Below are 6,485 nucleotides of genomic sequence, written 5' to 3' on the forward strand. Positions count from 1 at the left end.
GTTATGGTAGCCATTCTTCAAACTACGTTCCTTTGCACTTGGTACATCTGTATCACACCACTTCCCCCAAGACACAGAGACCATTGCAAAAGAGGAGACAGAAAGACTGCAAGATCCACACATGGTGCCTGACTGCAAGGAAGCTCTTTTCCAGACACAGCCCCTGCTTGCACGTACGGACTCACAGAGTAGCGAGAGTGACAGCATGCTCAGTATCGGCACGCGCTCAGGCCAGACAAAATCTCCGTGTGGAGAGGGGAGATAGACACAAAGTCACCCCAGCCGAGGAGCTAATGGCAACTGATAGGCGCTGGGAGAGAAAGAGTGGCTTTTCTTTAAGGATTCAGGTCCTACTAAGTCAGCCATGCTGTGGTGAACGGCCACACACTCAAGTGTATATGAGCAGAACAAATTGGGCTTAGTGGATTAAAATAATCCAAGAGAACACAAAGGTGGGTTGGTAGAGAAGGCTGGGTGGGCCTGGGAGGAGTTGGGGGAAGAGAATTATTGTGTTTGCTGTCCCTGTAATAAACACCATGACTGGGGTGGCCTGAATGAAATCGGTCCCACAGGGTCATACACCTGAATGCTTGGTCCACAGTTGGTAGAACTGTTTGGGAAGTGCCAGGAGATGTGGCCTTGTTGGACAAGGTGTGGGGTGGGCTTTGAGATTTCAAAAGCCCACACACGATTCCCAGTGAGTACACTCTGTTCTCTCTCTCTCTCTCTCTCTCTCTCTCTCTCTCTCTCTCTCTCTCTCTCTTGTTATCTTAATATGTAAGCTCTAGGCTACTTCTCCAACACCATGATGGTCAGCCTGCAACAGGTTCCACATTGTGATAGACTCACCCTCTGAACTGTGAGTCCCCAGTTAAATGCTTTCTTCTATAATTTGTCTTATATGTTACGGTGTTTCTCACAGCAATAGAAAAGTAACTAAAACAATGACCAAAAGTAGTTTGTGGTGGAGAGAGTTTATATGGCTTGTAGGTTACATACATTTTATCCTCAGGGGAAACTAAGGCAAGAACTTGAGGTAGTAACTTGGCATCAGGGGCCATGGAGAAATGCTGCTTACCAGATTATTCTCCATGGCGTCTTCAGCCCACTTTCTTTCTGTCTGTCTTTGTTTTTTTTTTTTTTTTTTAAGATAGGGTTTCTCTGTGGAGACCTAGCTGTCCTAGAACTCACTCTGTAGACCATTCTGGCCTTGGACACAGAGATCCACCTGCTGCTACCTCCTGGGGGCTGGGACTAAATGCATGCAGCACCACTGCCCTGCTCAGCCCCGCTTTCCTATACAACCCAGTATGGCCTGCCAAAGGACAACACTGTCCCAGGGGCCTATGACCTCTGACACCAACCAATAATCAAGAGAATGCCCTACAATGCAAGGCAAAGTGACCTGCACTTTAATCCCAGCATTCAGAGAATATTTGTGAGTTTGGAGACAACGTAATCTATATAGTCAGTCCTAAGCCAACCACGGTTACATAGTGAGAATTTGCTTTAAAATAAAGAAAAAGTGAAAGAGACAGAGAGAGAGAGAGAGAGAGAGAGAGAGAGAGAGAGAGAGAGAGAGAGAGAGAACTTAATTCTCAATTGAACTACTTCCCAGGAAATTCTAGCTTGTTTCAATTGAGAAAAGGTCAGTCAGGATGGAAAGATAGGATAAAGTAAATTATTGGAAATTCTCAAAGAAATAATAAACAGTGAGGGGAAAGAGAACTAAATTTCAGTCTGCTCCTCTAGCTTTGTCAGGCATGCTTTCACACACATACACACACACACAGACACACATGAACACACACAGGCACACACGCACACATACACACACGCACACACACACACATGCACACACACACGCACACACGTACATACACACATGCTCACACACACACTTTCTTTTTGAACATACTCAAAAACAACTAAGACAGACTCATTATATTAATAAGATATATTTTATTGAGTATAATATAAAGGATCTGAATGATAAGAGCCCATTATCTTAGTTTAATAGGAACCACGTTTTTCTTGCCAGTGTGTGTATAAGTGTGAATCTTTCAGGCTTCGATTTTTCACACTTTAAGGAAATACAGTGTGCCACCCCTACATGCTATGTTTCTGATAACCTTCCCTGTGAGAAAACAGCATGTGTGTGTGTGTGTGTGTGCGCGCGCGCGCGCGCGCGCACGCGCGCGCCTGTCTTATTGTGACACAGGGTATCGTATATCCCAGGCTAGCCTCAACTTACAATACAACCAGGGCTGGCCTTGAGCTTCTGGTCTGTCAGCCTCTACCAACCCCAGTGCCAGGAATGTAAGTGTGCACAATTACCAGGTTTGTACGGCTCTGGGGACACCTCTAGGGATGCATGCGCACTATGCAGGCGCTCGTAAACTGGGATCTACCTGTGGTCCCCAGTGCAGTGTCTAGGTTAGGATTCCTAGGGTAGGATGAGGCTTTCTCAAAGCAGTGCTCTTCTCTATAGGAGAAGAGACCACAGATGACAAGGTCTGGAGTCAGACTGCCCACAGGTCGTGACTGATGAGGCAGAGTGGCCTCACTACACAGAAAAGCCTGGGAACAACAATGACAAAATCAGAGAGGCCTGGGTATGACCAGAAGATGTTGGGGGTTGGGACACACATCTGATCTATATCAAAGAGGAAACTGATGGTCAGCAGACCAGGGCTCATCTCAGAGCAAACTCTACTTGCCGAGGAGCCTGACAATGTTGGCAGTGCTTGACAGGGGAAGCTGATAGGGCTAATGGCTGGAGCAGATTGGGTGGGGCTGTGTAAGGGGCCTGCTGATAGGGCTAATGGCTAGAGCAGATTGGGTAGGGCTATGTAAGGGGCCTGCTGATAGGGCTAATGGCTGGAGCAGATTGGGTGGGGCTGTGTAAGGGGCCTGCATGGCTTTAGGCAGGTGCCCAGTGTTCACAGCTCTTCCTCTACTAATCTTCTATGTGATGATACATAGCAATTCTTCGCAGAAAATATTTCTGAGAGTTCCCAATTTCCATTAACAAATTCCATTCGATCCGCAAAGTATTTGTTGGCTATCTCTAGCTTCTCTGCGGTTCCTGTGGACACTGAGAACAAGGACATACTGTCATGGGTAGGGGAATACATCTTATGGCCTAGTCTTCTCAGTGCAGCCTGTGTAGGAGGCTCAGAACTTCTCCGGGAGGCCATTGGGTCTGAAGTAATTAGGGTTCTTGCCACTTCGGCCCCATTCCTCGGCTTTCTTGGTAGACTCCAGGCTTTCCAGTCCAAAGTTTCTCATTCCAAAATAATACCGGTTTAGGAGCCCTTGAATGTATTTCTTGCTAGTGCTGAAATCCAAGGAAGGGAGGCAGGATATGAATGCCAGAGTGAGACAGTCCCACCTCAAAGGTCCCTCCTCCTCACCTATCAGGAAATGACCCAGAAAATACTGGAGGAGTAAAAACTTAGCCACAGGAAAGAGGAAATATCAGTCCCTTGGGGAAGGTCCTCAGCCTGTTTGTCCTTTTCACGCCCTGTGACAAGATGGATTTGAGACCGCATCTTGGTCTTCACTGTGTCATTGTGGGTGTTTCCATCCCCACTCCCCATCCTTTCCCTCCTTTTCTTGCTCTCCAGACCACCCAGACCCTGCAAGCACAGACAGTGGGAGAGGCCACGGGTAGGAACAGTTAGAGGCAGGAAGCAGCAGGACCATTACCTGATTATTTTAGCAGCCCAGATGCCTCCAGCTCCCCTCTGTTGAGCCTCAAAATTTCCCCCGAGCAGAAAAGTATCTGTCTGAGTTTGGGTAATTGGCTTCTAGATTGTCCTGATAGGCTCTCCACAAGTCCCAAGTTCCTGTGAAGGAAGGAAAATTACAAAGGTCAGCCTGGGGTCATTGGAGAAGTGGAGGAATGCAAACTTTCTGTGGATTTTCATATTTCACCCCTTGACAGCATAATCCTTTGAAATGTCCATGGAGGCGAGTGTATGTGCCTTGGGATGTCTTCCATGGTGTTCATAAGCAGGGCACTCCTCCAAGGATTATTTTGGCCTGGACTGATTGAGAGATGATGAGTCCTGGCTGGGTGTCATATGGACCTGTGTGCACGCTACACAATGAAGGGTGGACCTGTCACATAAGAGAACCAAGAGGTGACATTGACATCCCAGGCATGAGAGTCAGGGACAAGATTGTGCACGAGAAGAGATGGAGAGTGCATTTTAACCATGGCCACTAAGAAAAACACAACCAATAGTGTGTATTAACTACTTTTCTCATGGTGGTGATGAAATCTCTGACAAGCAACTTAGGGAAGTGGGCTGTATTTTGTCTCACAGTTTGAGGAGAACACATGGCAGGGTGACCAGTGTAGAATACATTAGTAAACTGTGGTATTGAAATGCATGAGAACTTGCAATGTTGAGTTTCCAGGACTCCTACTTCCTTGTTCTTGGCTGTTGTTAGACTAGGGGAGGAATTGTGTAGAAATAACTATCTGCAGGTGTGTGCACATTTACTAAGCTCGTGTCTCTAGGACATACTGAGTGTTCACTTGCACTCCAACACTGGTAAATTTGCTGTCTGTAACTTTGCTCTGTGGAAGACACTCTCTGGAAGTCCCGACTCCTCTGGATCAGTATCAGCAACACAGAATGGACCTTTTGGCCCTGTCTGAAGATCCCTCAGATGGTGCCAAGTGACCAGTGTAGAGTCAAGAAGCCACATAAAGCCACAGTCCTTCCCTGACTCTGCTCTAGGTTTTAAATGCGTACCTGCACTGGACAGCAATGTGGCCTCTGCTCAGCGTGCGTCCTGGAACAGTTAATTGTGCCCATCACCTCTTCCTTCTTACCTTGTATGGCCTCCTTGAAGAACGAATAGCAGCCATCACCACTGACTCCCATGAACAAAGAGCAGAAGACAAGGACTGTGGCAAGCCTCATGGTGCTGCAGTGTCGTGAGAACAGACCTACAGACTGATGGTGCACACACCTGTAGTCAGAACTCCCAAGGCAGAGACACGTGGCTCTCAGACTCTAAGGCCAGCCTGGTCTTCTAGGCAAGTACTAGGCCAGCTGGAGCTACACCGTGACACCTTGTCTCAAAGAAAGACAGATAGATCCGTACTTTCAGCAGTAAAAACAATCTAACCTGCATTTTTATTTTTCATCTCTGAATCCTTGCTGCAAGGATGAGAATAATGGACTTTAGGACTCTCTTCCAGGTTACTGATTGAATAAACGAGAGTTTCAGGGAATTGTTGGCTTGCAGTCCACTTGAACGTAGTGAAGCTGACTAAAGCTGATCAACAGCCTTTCCAGAGTCCCTCTTCCGCTGAGACCTCAGTGACACAGAAATGCACTCCATGCAGTTGTCAGTCCATAGCCTGTGTTCCTAGGATGTCTGAGGCCCACACTTCCATCCCCAGCCTCACCACACAAAGCAATTCCAGCAGCACAGGCCTTTGTTCCCAGCACTCGGGAGGTGGAGGCAGAAGGATCAGAAGCCTAAGTCCATCCACAGCTATGAAACTGGTTCCAAGCCAGCATGGGCCTCATTAGACCCTATCTCCAGGGGGAAAGTCACCAGAAAACATAATTGTTCCCAATTAGAACTTACCAACTTTATATGAAGTTGTTCTCAGGAGCACAAGAGCAACGTTCCCTGGAAAGGAGTGCCAGCTAAGTCCCTTTCCCTAGCTGAAGTTCCAGAGGACATAGGGCGCTAGGACCAAGCGGCCATGGAGCAGCTGCGCTCTCTCCTGGCTCCAACAGTGATAAGAAGAGCCCTGTTAAATCCAGCTTGGCAGAATTCCTCTTGCTCAATCATTCCTGTAAATAAACAGCCACAGGCTGGGACGACAGTTCAGTGGTAGAGTGCTTGTCTAGCATGTGTGAGGCCCTGAACTCAGGATCCAGCAGCAGAAAGGAAGAAAAGTTAGCGTATTGAGTCAAGAGCTGCCGTGTTCATAATAGAGTTTTTCTGAATTACACCAAAATGTTTGTCTTTTGACTCATTTTCTTAATTCCTACCTCCTTGCCCCAACTACCCTGATGACACACTGCAAGCTGTAAACTGAAATGAACCCTTTCTTCCCCAATTTGTTTTGGGTTATGTTTTCTCACACCAATAGAAACCCTACTAAACATGGACACAGTTCTGAAAGGCCAGACTCCTAAAGGTCAAGGGCTTGGTCACTGTAGTTGCTTACAAGGAATCCCTGTTACCTATACAGTGCCCACCCAGCCTCTAGTTTCATTTCTGTGACCAGGATAAACACCCCGATGAAGAGAGACACAGAGGAGGAGCGGGTTTATCTGGCTCACAAACTAGGTTGCAGTCCATGACTGCAGGGAGTCGCAGCAGTAGCAGGGTAGACAGCTCACTACACCACAGCTGGTCAAGGGCAGAGAGAAATGAATGCACTCGTGCTGTCTGCTTGCTGTGGCTCTTGGTTAGCTTTCTTCTTTCTTACACAGTTAGGAAGG

At 47.3% G+C, this 6,485-nt stretch overlaps 1 pseudogene; it reads right to left on the reverse strand.

Annotated features, from left to right (window-relative positions):
- Positions 1 to 2,186: 2,186 nt before the first annotated feature.
- Positions 2,187 to 6,248, reverse strand: LOC119802851 (annotated as a pseudogene).
- Positions 6,249 to 6,485: the final 237 nt, after the last annotated feature.

The sequence above is a fragment of the Arvicola amphibius genome, chromosome 12 (assembly GCF_903992535.2).
Source record: "Arvicola amphibius chromosome 12, mArvAmp1.2, whole genome shotgun sequence".
In the NCBI taxonomy this organism is placed as follows: domain Eukaryota; kingdom Metazoa; phylum Chordata; class Mammalia; order Rodentia; family Cricetidae; genus Arvicola; species Arvicola amphibius.